This window comes from Ostrinia nubilalis, chromosome 23 (assembly GCF_963855985.1).
Source record: "Ostrinia nubilalis chromosome 23, ilOstNubi1.1, whole genome shotgun sequence".
In the NCBI taxonomy this organism is placed as follows: Eukaryota; Metazoa; Arthropoda; class Insecta; order Lepidoptera; family Crambidae; genus Ostrinia; species Ostrinia nubilalis.
In genome coordinates this window covers 3123721-3140308 of record NC_087110.1, presented here as the reverse complement: position 1 = coordinate 3140308, position 16588 = coordinate 3123721, and positions in this window count along the sequence as shown.

The window sequence follows — 16588 nt, the reverse complement described above, 5'->3', positions numbered from 1 at the left end:
CTTAAACTATAACATACTATACTAGAGACATTCAATAATAGGTGAATGTTATTTAATGCTAAATCTACAGGTAATTTATAATCTACAGGTAAGTATCGGTAGTTACTGACAATTTCATCATAAAGCTGCGCGGGAGGTAATATGGCCGGGTGCAGAATGTTTTGATTACTAATCATGATCGCGTTTGTTATGTCTTCCAGTCGAAACGATAACGTTAACAATGAAGCTTCTAGACTATTTAAGATTGAATTAATGTTTGCTTTGATAGTTAATTCGTTAGAAATTAAAGTAATATTTTTCAGTTTTAAAGAGAAATTGTCAATAGCTTGGTTAAGGTTGGCCTCGTTCTGTTTTATTGAATGTAATGTTTTATTAAATTGAGATAAAACTGAAGAGGTGACTAAGATATTTTCTTTAATTAACGATGCCAATCTTTTCTCGTTATTGTGTACATTTTGGATGGCGCTATCGTACTTGATACCGTCATCTTCGCTCAAAGTACCGAATACAATTTTGGCGAGAGAGCCAATACCACCTATCCATGCCCCTCTCTTAAACCTTTTTTCCACTAGGTGAGAAATAGCAGAGTATTCAGAAACTAAATCGTGATATCTAACTGTTAATGGTTCTAAAATATTATGACATTCTAAACTATGATTGGTTTCTAATTTAACTTGAGTACAAATAAGCCGAAGTGTACCCAATATAGAGTTAATATTTTTGATATGCGGTTCGATATATGATATATCGATAGGCGTTATTACGTCTAAATGGCTTACGCGAATTTTGAGTTCACCAATTGGATCAAAGTATATGCCAGAACTGGAGTCGATTTCTTGGACGAACTCCGGGTGACCTTGGGCCAATATGCTGTAATAAAAAGAGACATTCTGTTTGATTTTTTATTTAAACTTCTATTGCTACTAATGTATATGTTACTGTAAAAGCTCGAACTACGGTTAATCTTAAGATTTAAGTGTAAGTCTTAGGATTTACCGACATGAGTTGGTAAATGTAAGTATTTCTGAAAATACGACGATTTTTTCGAGCTTTTACCATACGAATTCAGTATATGCTAGGTTTTACCTCTGTCAGCTGGTAGATGTTGGTTTTAGGAATAAAACAATGAGTAATTCTTAATTACTTACTTTAATCAACTATTACAAAACAGGTACACAAGTACAAACTAATACCAACTTATTTAAATTATTTTGAAAAAACACAACGTATATCTCTGAATATCTCAATCTCTATCATATCTATCTAACTGAATCAGTAGTTCTCTATTTGGAATTTAACAAAGAAATACAAACATAATGCTTACTTATGCTAGTCTAACTTAATAATTATTTTTCTTATTATTTGGTTTACAAGTAAAAAGAAGACAATCAAATGTAACTGATTAATAAGTAAGGTAGGTACCTAAAAATAACATTTCACTTGTTACAACACGGATTGCTATTGTGGCATTTAGAATTACAAAGTAATCCTGATGATCTGCAAGTGCATTTTTTTGTCGAGCATTTTTTTTGACAATTACATTTTTTGAATCCTTGTCCTCCACTTAACGACAATTTTCCGACAACTTCTCGGAGACTCACTTCTTTATCCGTAACAACTTCTTCTATCTTTATAAAATCTTCAGAGCATGCGGCGAACTGATTCTTGATGTAAAGCTGTTTTAGTATTCCCATTTTGGTACCTAGTTGGTAAAACTCATTGTCCTTTACATCTATCACAACTGCAATAATGCTTTTTGGGTCAGTTTTCGATCTGTCAATATCAGGTACTTTCAGTCTTACATTTTGGCCCACTTCCACATTTGAATATTTATCACCTGATATGGTTTTCATTTTTTCAGCTTGGTTTTCCAAATTAAATTTAGCTTTTGTTCTTATTGTTTGAATAGATTCTATCTTCTTTGTTATTGGATCTTGTTCAGCTTGAATAGCGCTTTCTGACTCTGAATCGGTTTGTATTTTAATAGTTAGATTGGTATCATCGGTTATTTGTTTCTCTGTTGTCTGTTCCAGTGCAATCATTTCTTTTTCTTGTGTTTTGGTGTTCACATTTTTACTCATTCCTTTTTTTATTCCTTCTGACTCATTACCAACGATGATGTTTTCCTTGTCCTGTTCTATCACATTTTCATCATTTTTTCGGGAATGCAACACATTTTCCAAATCTTCTTCCGATTTTAATAGTCCAATCATATCTTTAGGAATAGCTGATGTCGCAATGCCCATTTTCATTGGACTACCAAACATTGCTTCGTAAGGAGAGCATTTGATTCCCTCATGATATGCTCGATTTTTCATGGCCTGGATAAATTTCAAGCCTTCTGACCACTTTGTAATCTGATTGGTTTCCATCCACGTACTGAGCATATTTTCTATGTCTTGATTTGCACGCTCTACCGATCCTTGACTCTGGCTATGCCTTGGCTTTCCGTGTACGATTTTAACATCTGGCCACATAGAGCATACATTTTCAATTATTTGATTACTGAATTCCCGACCATTATCGGAATGAAGGATGTTGGGCGCTCCAAAAGTGGTAAAAATATCCAATAGATGATATGCGACTTCAGTTGCGCGTTTAGTTTGAAGTGCACGAAGGATCACGAATTTAGTGAGATGGTCTTGATAAACTAATATAAATTTATAATTTCCGTCAGGATTAGTTTGTAGATCTATGAGATCTACTTGACAACGTGAGTTCATTTCACTATGAAGTATAGGCTTAATGACAATACCCTTTTTCAAAGTCTTCTGTTTCTTTTGACAAGGTTGGCATAATTTCAAATATGTCATGATAGCCTCAACTGTAATATTATTATACTTGCGGTTACATTCTTTGAGCATCCTTGTTCTTCCACCGTGTCCAACAGCAAAATGCGTTTCTTCGAGAATGTTAAATAAATCGTCGTAACAAACATAATATTTGATTTCTCCATTATCTTCCTTCATCGGGGCAATTAGCTTTTCTTCGCCGCCTATAGTCAAAATATCATAGCGTTTTATACGCCTGTAATGAACAGCTTCCTTCTTTTTAATGTTCTTTGCAGTTTTTACTTCCTCTAAACACTTAGCGTATTTGTCCTTATCGAGATAAAAGTTATTATCTTTCTTGTTTGCCACAAGCTCGTCCATTATTTCATAAAATCTATGCTTCATACTCATTTTTACTCACAAATAACTTTTAAACACCAAAAATACAATTAGAAATCAAATTATCGTGCAAGTTCAAACGTGTCCAACAAGCGAATGAGGCGAGCGGATCGGCGGAGACGGTGCGCGGGTAGCGGGGGCGGCAAGCTACCAACATGCACAAGTCGATGCGCTGAGCACGTAATGACATGTTTTGTTTTTCAACATTTACCGTGCCATTAATGTAAATCCTAAGATTTACCAACGAAATGGTGGTAAGAGTTCGAATCGCAAACATTTTGGGACATTTACCATTAGGAATTGGTAGATCTTAGGTTTTACTGGAATATCTTAGGATTTACTGCAATTCTAGCTTTTACAGTAACATATATAATGTATAGTGTGTATATAAAGTATAGTGTGTATATAATGTATAGAGTGTATACCTAATCTTACCTGTAAAATAAAATAACCTAGGTTTAAAATAATGTAAATTAAAATCAATATAAAAAAAAGAGACAATTAAGTAATATTTAGTTGTCTTGGTTTTCGACAGGTTTGACTTCGTCGAAATGATGTCTTACGTGGCGTCTGTTTATCGATAGCGATAAGGTATGGTTGCCATGTACCTTGACAACTTTGTATGGGCCTTTCCATACAGGGGACAATGCCTTACGCATTCTCAAATGATTTTTTAACATGACGTACTGGCCTACTTTGTATTGTACTGGGCGAGTACGGGAATCATAATAAGTTTTCGAAATGTTTTTTGATCTGTTAATGAACTCTATGGCTTTATCTCGGGTGTGTTTTAACCGATGTTGGAGCATTTTAACGTATTCTGGATACGTGGTGTTAGAGCTGTCATCGTATACTGAATCCGGTATACGAGATTTATATCCAAACAATAATTCGAATGGTGAATAATGTGTTGTCGAATGTACGGCTGTGTTATATGCGAGCATTGCTGTATAGACATATCGGGGCCAATTATCTTGTTTGTCGTTGACATACGACTTTAGATATTCTTTTAAGGTTGAATGCGATCTCTCTAAGGCACCTTGCGTTTGAGGATGATAGGGAGCGGACCACAGCTGTTTTGTTTTTAGGAAATCGCAAGTTTTCTTGAATACTTCGGCGGTGAAGTTGGTACCTTGATCGGTAAGTATATATTTTGGAATTCCAAATAATGAAATAAAATGTAGGAGGCATTCACATGACTCCTCAGCGGTATTACTACGAATCGGGTAAGCTATTGAGAATTTGGTAAGGTCATCTTGCATAGTCAGGATGTATCTAAGTTTGGCTGCGCCGGATTCTGGTAGGGGTCCTACAATATCAATGGATAATCTCTCGAATGGGGAAGTTGAAGTGGATGTTATTATCATGGGCGCTCTGTTAGTTTTTCGTAGGGCTTTGTTTGTTTGGCAAGATGTGCACTTTTTAATGTAGTTTTCTATGTCGCTACGCATATTTTTCCAATAGAATCTTTCTTTTATTCGGTTTAACATTCTAATAGCACCTAAATGTCCGGCGATGGGAATGTCGTGGTTTTCTTTAAGGATTTTGGGAATTTCACTCAGCGATGGATATATAATGGAATCATGGTAAATATGGACTCGGATATTTGTTCCATTGAATAAATAACTGAACATATTGTATATTTTTACAAAGGAATGCCTGTCAAACGGATTTTTAAAATCAGATGTACTTATTTCGTTTATTGTGGGGTATGATATCATTATTTGGTCACGTGCATATTGCAGAGATTTAAAAATATCGGAGTAGGAGTAATCATCAAAGTGATGGACTTTCGTGAATAGGAACAGGTAAGTTTTGTTCTCGATTGTAAGAGGTAAGAATGTGTTTAAGGATCTTTCTAATTTCAGGAATTCACTGCGTTCGGGTTCTGGACAATTATCAATAATTTCTTGGACATAGGGCATGGAGTCATCCATGTCTATTGAGGTAGGTACAATGATCAACTTTTGGGTTCCCTTTAAGAGGGTTTCATTATGTTCGGTGATTTGGGTATCGTGTGACTTCGCAGGTGACTTCAGGAATTTACTATAGGTTTCGTCGGACACAGGTAAGGTTTCAGCTGATGGAGAAGGAGCATCGTGGCAAGAGGAACTGGGAGAAGGTAGGTTTCCAGGTGTTGGAGGATCTTCTAGATCGGGTAAGTTTGGAACTGGTAAATTCGATTGCGTTTCAGGAATAGGACTGGAGGGTTGCGCTGGATTTTGTAAGTGATTTTTATTTTCAGGGCTTGGAGCAGGGGGCTGCATTGCAGGTAAGTCGTCGATAGGGCTATATTGGAGGTCGATTTTACTGTCTCCTTCCAAGAGGTCGATACAGGGCATGCTGTCGCCTTCTTCGGAAAGAGCGGGGAGTTGAACACTTAGGTCTTCGAGGGTTAATGGGCTGAAAGGGAGTTCATCGTCTGCAGCAGGAGGATTTACTGGATTTTGTCCTGGCGACGGATTAGGAGAGTCAGGGTTGTTCGTTTGGTCCACAGGATTAGTAGGAATTACAGGATTTACAGGATACCTGGAGAGCGCGTCAGCGGCGGAGTTTAATTTGCCTTTACGGTAAGTTATCTCATAGTCATACTCTTCCAGTTTTAATCTCCATCTTTGGAGTTTGCTGCTAGGATCTTTGTGGTTGAATAGCCATTTTAGGGGTCGATGGTCGGTGATGATGAGGAATTTGCGTCCATAGAGGTAGGGACGAAACGTTTTGCAACCGTATATTATGGATAGCAACTCTTTTTCAGTGGTGCTGTAATTACATTCGCTTTTGTTGAGGGTTCGTGACGCAAAAGCGACTGGTTGGTCTTTGCCAACAGGACCCTGGGATAGGACGGCACCAACAGCGTGGTTGGACGCGTCGCAGGTAAGTATGAATGGCTTTGAAAAATCTGGATATACAAGGAGTGGAGCAGTTGTTAGTTTATATTTCAGGGTATCGAAAGCTAGTTGCTGTTGATTCTCCCATACGAAGGGTGTATCTTTTTTCAGCAGACTAGTAAGGGCCTTGGCAGTTTTAGAAAAGTCGGGGATAAAACGTCGGTAGTATACAAGACCGAGGAACGATTTGATGTCTTTTGGGGTTTCAGGAGTTGGAAATGCAGTTACAGCTTTGACCTTTTCAGGGTTTGGCTTGACACCTCGTTCGGTGATGATGTGGCCTAAGTAACAAACTTCACGTCTTAGGAACTCACATTTGTCGGGTTGTAGTTTTAAGTTGAAATCGCGGATTCTCTGGAAAATGGTTCTTAAATTGCTGATACAGGAATTTAGGTCGTGTCCATATGAGACGACATCGTCCAAGTAGACAAAGCATCGGATGCCCTGGAGGCCTGACAAGGCAGAGTTCATGAGTCTCTGGAACGTTGAAGGAGCATTTTTGAGCCCAAACGGCATGCGAGTGAATTGGAAATGCCCTTCAGGGACTGTGAAGGCTGTTTTGGGTTTATCAGCTTCATTCAGCTGGATTTGATGGAACCCAGATGCCAGGTCTAAGGTAGAGAAATAGGAACTACTACCGAGTTGATCCAATATCTCGGTAATCTGAGGGATAGGGTAAGTGTCTCCGATAGTGATGTCGTTCAACTTTCGGTAGTCAATTACCACGCGCCATTTTTGCGTGTTGGAAGCGTCTAGCTTTTTGGGAACGACCCAAATGGGTGACGACCATGGGGAATCAGAGGGTTCTATGATGTTTTGTTCCAACATTTTGTCAATTTGTTTACGTACTTCGGCTTTGTGGATTTCGGGAAATCGATAGGATTTGACGTGTATAGGAACATCCGTAGTGGTTTTGATTTCGTGTTTCAGGGCGTTGGTGTAAGTTAGATTTTCTCCGGGAAGGTGGAAAATGTCGGAAAACTCGGAGCATAGTTGAAAGAGTGACTCTCTTTCTTCATGGTTGAGATGAGAAACACGTAGTTGTTTGAGGACTTCTCCGGTACGTTTATGACAATCTGTCGCAACATTTACGTGGTTTATTAAGGCGGGAGGTTGGCTTGTGAATTCGGATTCGCAATCTAAAGGACTGAGTTTGAGATTCAAATCGGATTTTAAGGTAATAGGGTTTTCTGACGTATTTATCACGGATAGATTTATTCTGTTATTATTTTTGACAACTACTAGGCAATTTGCAATTAATAGGTTATCGGAAACTTTTTGGTCGAGGATTAATCCTTGTTTTATTTCAGGATTCGATACTGAACATTCAATAATGGTTTCGGTTCTGGGAGGTATAATGTAGGCAGGATCATGGAAATGTAATTTAATGGACGTTTTATTGAGGTGTAGAAGGTTTTTGTTATAATTGATGCTGCAACTATGAGCAATGAGCATGTCAGAACCGATTATTCCATCGTAGGGTAAATGTATTGCGTCTATGACATGGAATAAATGTGATACATTTAATTTGGGAAATTGTAATTTCAATTGAAAGTGACCTCTGGTGTGGATTGTTTCTTCAGCAGGGTCAATTCCTTTCAATTGGATGGTTTCTTTGGTGAGTTTAGGATGTTTTTGGATACATGAATGTTTCAGCAGACTTACTGAGGATCCTGAGTCGACTAGTAATGATAATGGGATGTCGGATACAGAGGACTTTACTAGGACATGGGGTAGTAATGTCTTTGCAGGATTGTTGATGATTTCGAATATATTCGATTTAGCAGGATTTGGCAGGTCAACCTTGATAGGCTGCTGCACGGATACAGAGGATTTAGCACATTTTGGCAGGTCAACCTTGATAGGCTGCTGCACGGATACAGAGGATTTAGCACGTTTTGGCAGGTCAACCTTGATAGGCTGCTGCACGGATACAGAGGATTTAGCACGTTTTGGCAGGTCAACCTTGATAGGCTGCTGCACGGATACAGAGGATTTAGTACATTTTGGCAGGTCAACCTTGATAGGCTGCTGCACGGATACAGAGGATTTAGTACATTTTTGGGTGTCGATTTCACAATTGTGAGGTCCCGCACGACACCGGGACGAGACGGTTACTCGTTTTTTGAGTGATTGTCGACGGTATCATACCCGTCGGTTGGTTCGGACGGATATTCGTCATCGATGGGTTCCGATGATTCATCGGACACGAAGTGAACTCGATGGGATGGTCCGGGCTGGTTTCGATCAAAGTTGCGGAAACGGTTATTATTAAATTCCCTTTTGCGACATTGCTCCAGGGTGTGTCCTGCGTTTTTACAATATCTGCAGAACGGACGGGAAGAATTGTTGTTGGAATTGGAATAATTGTTGGAATTGGAATTGTTGTTGGAGTTGGAATTGTTGTTGGAGTTGGAATTGTTGTTGGAATTAGAATTGTTGTTAGGCCGGCTGGGGCCGAAATTTGATCTTTGATTCGATTGGTTAGAAAAGTTTTGGTTACGGTTACGGTTAAATTGATTTGGATTTGGCCTGGATATCGCCTGTTGGATTCTTTCTTCGGATATAGCAATGTTAATCGCTTCGTTTAGGGATCGAGGCGATTTGCACCTAACGAATGTGGACAACCGGGGCAATAGGCCCATTTGAAAATGGTGGAGGGCAAGTTCCTCCATTGCCGCGGTTCTCCCAATCATCTCTCGGCTTTTGTGTCCGTGTGAGATCGAAATTTCTGTTAATAATTGGGACAAACAGGTCTCAATTTTTAGAGCGTACTGGCTAACAGGTTCAGTCGGGTTTTGTTTGCAATCTTGCAGGTCAGTGAGGAGGTGTGCGTAGTGTTTCCTCTCACTGAACTGGGTTTTGAGGAAATCTTTTAGTTGATGCCAGTTGGCGAACTCTTTGATAGAGCAAGCCGTTTCGGCCTTGCCCTGCAGCTGGCATAGAATATATTTAAAAAGTATGTCCCTTTGGGATTCTGATGCTAGTTCGTATGCGTTATTGCAATTTACAAGGAATGAATTTAGTTGCTCGCGGCAACCGTCGTAGGGTTTAATGAATTTGAGTAAGGTGGATAATTCGATTTCTGATTTGACTACTACTGCTGTTTTTCTCTTACTCTGGGATCTAGTAGAAGGTCCAGGAGGGGGTAAATGCTGGTCCTGGCCTTCGTCATCTACGTCTGTTAGAACCACTTCGGGTCTCTCGAATTTTGGACTATTGGATCTCTCTGCCATTTTGGTACAATATTATGAATTAATTCAACAACAAAAATAGAACAACAATTGGATTTAGAATAACACACAAAAAGATTAAAAAATTACGATAGCTAAGATCGGACGAGCAATGACCAAGTTACTCACTGGAATGCGGATAGCGCGATAAGGACGATCATTCTCGGAACTGGAAGCTGGAAGTCGCGCTGCTCTCGGCGAAATGTATGCTTGTTGATAAGCCTCGCTCCGTTGCGTCACTGGATGCTCGTTTGCCGGTCGCAGCACGAAATTGTGCGCAACAGTGGGCAAACGGCTGTTCTCGGTGGAGACCGGCTGTGGATGATTCACGCAGCAGTGAGCCTCTCAGGAACTCAGGAACGTTGGAAGACTTGGGCCGGGCCGGAACTCGGTGTGGTATTGGATTATTGGAGGTCCACACAGTGGAGTCGGCGCTTACAAACAACACGGCACACACACACGCGTCGAGACTGGATTTATAGATTTAACTTGGTTTTGAAACTGAACTGTAGACGTTGACCGGGGACTCTTTTTGAATCCCTTTGCGCTGCCACCAAATGTTATGAGCCTCAGAGGATTTGGGTTTTTAAAAAAAGAACACGAGATTAATAGGATAAGACAGCCGTCTAGTTCGGATGGTGGAATGAGACTGGCGTGGAGATGTGAGGGATCGCAGGCTATGGATCGAAAAGGATGAGTCGGCAAAAGGCGAAATGTCGAGTAGGCAATATAGGGTGCGAGGGCTATCTGTAACAGTTCGTTTCAGTCAAAAGACGTCCACTGGAAAAAACCTTCAAAAACCAGTCCTGCGATGGCCGCATTCAAGCATTTCCCGTGACTTTCACCAGATCGTTGACCCGCCTTCCGTCTTCCGATTCGTAGCACTCGACCACTTTTCTGCCCTAACGGTCTTTTAGGTCATCATCATCATCATCATTTCATTCATAGAACGTCCACTGCTAAACATAGGCATGATTTCCATAATGACCGGTTGGTAGCCTGCATCCAGCGCCTTCCTGCTACCTTTACGAGGTAGTTGTTCCACCTAATGTTTGTATTTTAAGTCATAACGATTCATAATTCTCAGTCTAAGCACTATAGCCTGTATTTCACAGTCAAAATAATACATTCAGCTGCCTCCTAACAGGCGGCGTGAGTGACAGCGCAACGCAGGCACACCAGGGATGGTAAGTTCCCGAGAGGCGGTAGTGATGTGTGATGTGTCGATGTGAAATTATCGATATTTTGTACACTTAAAAATAATACAGCTTTCATCGTACCGTTAGAATTTTGTAGTTCTTGTTATTGTCTGTAGTGTGAAGTGTACAATACAGATCTATCGATCTAATTCTCCAAATCGGACAAAATTATATTAATACTATTGCTTGTATTCAGAGGGACAGTCCATCCCAAAAAAAAATGCCTTTATGACACACCCACATTGTAGTATAATTAGACGTAATAATTAGGTAATCTGAGCTAGAAAATAGAAATCATACTCTACCTTGTCTCTGAAGGTTGATACTATGTTCTCATCTTTCTCAGAAGTGTTATGTGTGTATCATTGTAAATGGAGAGCGGGGTTTTCTAACACAAGTATCTACTTATACTTAAAAGAAAACCCCAATCGAAACCCTGTTTAAATTCAAACCTCATTCTGAATAAACAATTTTGAATTTTTTTAAGTTAGATTGCTGGATAGGACACATAAATAAGAAAATCTCTTTGTGTATTCGTTCCCAGTTTATTTAGGAAGTTGCAGTCTTGAGTTAACTTGGTTGTACACAAGAAATAAGATGCGTAGGTGTGCGTAACAGTCTGTATGAGACATGTCAGATGCCTATGGATGCTATACCAGACTTGTGACTTTTGTTTTACAAAGGTTATAGAATAATTTCTTTAGCATCGATATCGACATGCTCATCAGATCTCTATGGACGTCCTTGGTATTGGAGAATGGCTTTAGTTGCAAAAGCAATTTGGATTATATTCGAACGCTCGTGTTTTGTGGTTGCGTAACTGCTACACCTAGTAATACATAAAAGTTTTGAATACATTGTAAATGTAGGTTTTGTATAATTTTTATGACTACCAAAACGTTCTAGATAAATAAGTTTAAATGACTAAATACCAACCATAAATGATGCAAAATCAAGTAATATTCTGAAACAACACGAACATATAGAATTTAACTGTAAGAAACAAATTGCTTAGAGTGATTGTTTCTAAGTAATTAATTAACATGAGTAAAAACTTCAGAGGAAATTCAAATACGAAAGTTATTTGCAAGGTTGTGTTAACATAAACATTTTAGAGCGTCATAATTATATCCAAATTCAAACCAGCTGAAAAAATGCAGTTGGAAACCAGGTAGGTATGTACTATCGGCAACAGTGCTAACTGCCTATTGCCGGTCATGTCGTCTCGTTCTATCGCAAAGAACCACTTTTGATGAGAGCAAGAGCAAAAACGGAAATGGATAGTTAACATTGTGGCCGTGTGTACGTTCCCCTAATTTAACACACTTTTACGTCCAAAATCATACCAACAAAGTCCAAACCGCTTCACACTTGTTCCAATTCACTCCCAACTTAGGCATAGATTTACACAATACGCGTCCTGACGTTGACACGGAGCGCCTATCCCAGATATGACCTAGATCCCTGATTTTGAAGCGCGTGAAATATTAGTGGGATGAACAGTAAATGATGGAATAGGCCAGTTTCTGAGTAGATAATAGGTAAAGCCCGGTCCGTGAGCACGTAGAATTTTGTCCAATGACCCCTGGGTAGCTAGGATAGGATTTGTCCAATGATCCTTATCGCTCGCGCGTAATTACATTGCTGTCGCGACTGTGCGACTGGCACCCGCAGTGAGTGTGCGAGCGCGATAGCAACATAATTACGCGCGAGCGATAAGGATGGATAGCTTGGGGTCATTGGACAAAATTCTACGTGCTCACGGACCAGACTTTATACGGTTTCGACTTTTCGTTTCTCTCTCTCTCGTTTTAGCCAAAGACTTCCACTGCTGGACAAAGGCTTCCCCCAAGGATTTCCACACCGACCGGTCCTGCGCTGCCCGCATCCAGGTTCTACCCGCGACCTTCACCAGATCGTCGGTCCACCTAGTGGGGGGCCTGCCCACATTACATCTTCCGGTCCGTATGGTTAAGAGTAATTCGACAGAAAAACAAATAATGCCAAGTAAGTTTATTCATCAATTTACATTTTCTCTAAGTACCAGATTCAATCTTAAAGCTTACAGATTACATTCAGGACTGTACTAAAGATAAAAAGGATTAAAATATACTGATACAAAATGCAATAGGTATGTACTGTAGTACAGCTATTAAATATTTTCACGATACAAAATGTCGTCTATAACTGTGCAATAAACACAGATGTACAACAGAAATAAAAATCTGGGCTAATCGAGTGAGTACGTTTAGGTAATCCGCACCAATAGGCTTTGGCAAAATTGTGCGTCACTCAAACTAAATAATAGGGACGTCAAGGAGTGCTTAAAAGTAACACTTTGTGACGTCACACTGAACTTCAACGCACCATAATTTCATAAAACATACGTGTCCAACATTTTTTGATAAAATTAACGGACTAAAAATATTATTTAGGAAAGACCTTCATTATGACAACAATCCCATACGGGGGTGCAGATTCTATCCTATTTTACTAATATTAAAAAGAGGAAAGATTTGATTGTTTGTTTTTATTCAACAGGTTCCGAAACTACTGGACTGATTTTAAAAATTCTTTCACCATTAGAGTTCAACGTTAACCCTGATGAACCTAGGCTATAATTACAATTTATATTGACAGTACGAAGTTAGCTAGTGTACTTATAAATGAGAAAGTTTGTGAGGATGGATTGGTGGATGGTGGATGCTACTTTTTCACGATTACACTGCTGGCTGTTATGTATCAATTTATTGTTTGGTTTTGGTTTACCGATTACCGTAACTTATTGGCGCAAGCTGTGTTCCGTTAGTGGGTTACGTAATAAGCCGTATTCCGAACAGAGTCCCTGGAGAAATCATACACGCTACTGTGGCTGCAGCCTACATCGATGGGATAGTGCATTAGTGCTATTATACTACCTTACTTCATGGAGAGGGCTACCACTTTAAGCACGGCGAATGTAATCAATGTAAAAAAGTCTTAGTTGCAAGAACACCATCATCATCATTTCAGCCCTGCTGATCATAGGCTTCCCCTAATGATTTCCATATTTACTGGCTGATAACGGCTTTATGAGGTCGTCGGTACACCTTATGGATGAACGTTCCCTGCGTTTTTGGGTACGTTGCCTCCACTCCAGAACCTTGCTGCACCATCAGCCGTCAGTTCTGGATGCTATGCACATGGCATTGCGACTTCAGAACATAATTATTATGACTAAATACCTAACTGGGTGATGTTGCATAAAAAATAATTTTATTTAATAATCCATACTAATATAAAAATAATGTAAAAGTATGTCTATCTGTCACCGAACCACAGTTAAACCACTGAACGTCTGGAGATGTAGACTTAAACGAACTTAAAAACGAGAAATATTATTCAAACTATTTTGACGCGTACGAAGTCGCGGGAACAGCAGACAGCTAGTTTATAATAAAAAGGCTAAGCTTTCCAAAATATTTTTTCTTTTCTCTATTTACCAGCCCTACACCAAATCGGCACAAGTGCGGTACGTAGTCACGCGCGCGACCTGGGACTCGAACCGGGACCCTCGGTTTGTTCACAATCTCGGTAGAGCGCGCGATAAATCCAATTTGTACGGGAAATCTTGGATGGACTGGTACGGACTTGGTACTAGTTTTTATTTAGTTAAAAAAATACACACAGTCGAACATAGAATAGAACCTCATCTGTTTTTTGAAGTGGGCAAAAACGGCACATATTTTTATTTGAATATAAGGTTATAGGCGGTTATCACACTGCGTCGCGCTCCGCCGCGGAGCGCGTGATTTTCATATAAAAAATCACGCGCGCGGACGCGTTGTCAGTGTGAAGTGCCACGCGTGTTTTCTATACAAACTGAGGTAATTGCATACAATGATTAAATCTGTCGCCCCGCGCTCCGCGGTGGAGCGCGGCGCACTGTGGTAACCACCATAGTACTAACTATATCTAGAAAGAATGAAAAAAAAAGTCAAAAATCTGTCAAGCTCCGTACAAAAACACGGTTTATCGTTATAGTTACAGTTAAATTAATCTGGTACAACTCAGCCTAAGTATTCATGATAGTTAGGTACCTACTTAAATAATGTGAATTTTCTGGGTACCTGCTACATTCTGGTATCATGTATGTTTAATGAAATAAAGGAGTGTTACATAACATATTTTAGTAAATAAGTAAATACTAATCAATATTGACTTGATACATCCCTGTAAAATTGAGCTTGTCAAGGTACACGCTACGGCCCTGTACTTGAGAGGTTTGTATTTCATAGCCGCATTTATTTGCGATCTACAAAAGGCAATGTTGTCCTTGCGATTATTTCAAAAGCTCTCACGGTAAGAGGAAATTGGGTGATCTTGAAACATACCTTTCACACTTGTTAAAATCTTCTAAAGAAGAATGAATCTGAAGAGTTTGTTTGAACGCGATAATCTCAGGAATTACTGGTTTATTTTTGAAAATTTATTTTTATGTTGGATAGTCCATTATTGAGGAAGGTTTTAGGCTATACATAACATCACCCTACAGCCAAAAGGAGCGGAGCAGTAATGAAAAATGTTGCAAAATCGGGAAATATTATACAAACTATTTTCACGCGTAAAAAGTCGCGGGCACAGCTAGTTCCTCTTTAAAATCGGAGGTAAAAATAACTATTTTTTTATAGAAAACACACTATTTAATAAACGGAGGTACTCAATTGAAATAAAGTGGTGGTCTCTTTCACACTTAACTGAATTTTGATCTATCACGAAAAGGAAAACATAAGGTTATAACCTGAGATCAAAGCACGTATAATCCCGAGGATCCCGGGATCTTTTACTCTTTATTTCTTACAAAAACATAAACATGAATTTCCATATGTTTACTTTGAGATATTTTATAAGGAAGGGGACTTTTTAAGACACCAGGCAGATTACTAACTTGTTCTTATTTTAGAATTCTTTATACCCTTCGTCCTTCAAGGACTGATTTATTTGTGTATAAAAATTCCTTGAATTTTTTTAACGCTTCCGCATATTTTTTTCATAGATAGCTTTTGCCCGTGGCTTTGCCCGCGTGAATTTTGGTCTGCTACAGCCTACGTTATTAAGGGATAATAGAGCATTTTTATGCAGAACAAAGCAGGTATTTCAATTAATGCAATCACACTTAACCCGGCGTCAATGACGTGAAAATAATTGCAAAGACAATGACCCCGGGTCATATTGACCCATACTTCATCGATCATTTTTCAGGAAATTGAACAAGTAATCTTAATTTTAATTACTGTCTATGTTTATAGGGTTATTAACTGAGCTAATAAAACAAAAATAAAACTAATACATAATATAAATCTATTTTTTATAAATTTTTAAACAAAACATGAAAAAATCATGTATAAAAACACAACGAGTTTAATTTTTTTGTTTTTGGTAAAGATTTTTAGTATTTATAGGAATCAACAATGTTATATGGTGAAAAAGAGATAAAATCAACTTCTTATATGCAGATACAATGAGATCAGTCTTCTACTTCATCATTCAGAGCCATGGAACTGCTGCAACTGGTGCAGTATGTAATCAAATGGTCTGGGCATATAAATGTGGCATGACGCACTTGCCGGCGTCGTACTAATGCAAGGTTGAGATTATCCGAAGACTGAGTCCCCATTACTTGCGTCTTTTTCACATTCGTTGCCATTTCTAAGTTCTGGCTATTACAGCCTGAAATTCTTCACTCTCGGAATCCGACTCTTCTAGCAGCGCTTCATTCTTGCTGGGTCATTTAACAAAGTAATTTTGACTAAAACTTAAAAAAGAATAACATAAGCTAGCACTAAACACAAAATGAGCTAATAAAAGTAAGCCACAAAATCACCGCGCCACCGATGACGCCGGGTCATATTGACCCGTTTTAATTTGAAGCCTATTTATCTCGCTACGCAAGCGGAGTCACACTGAGTTAACTAACGGAATGGACTTAGGATGGTTGTATCTCCAGCTATACGAACGCTGGAACCACAAAATGGACGCAAAAAAAAATTATGAACGTTTGAAAATGCCTCGGGTCAATATGACCCAGCGTCATTGACGCCGGGTTAAATGAGATGCAT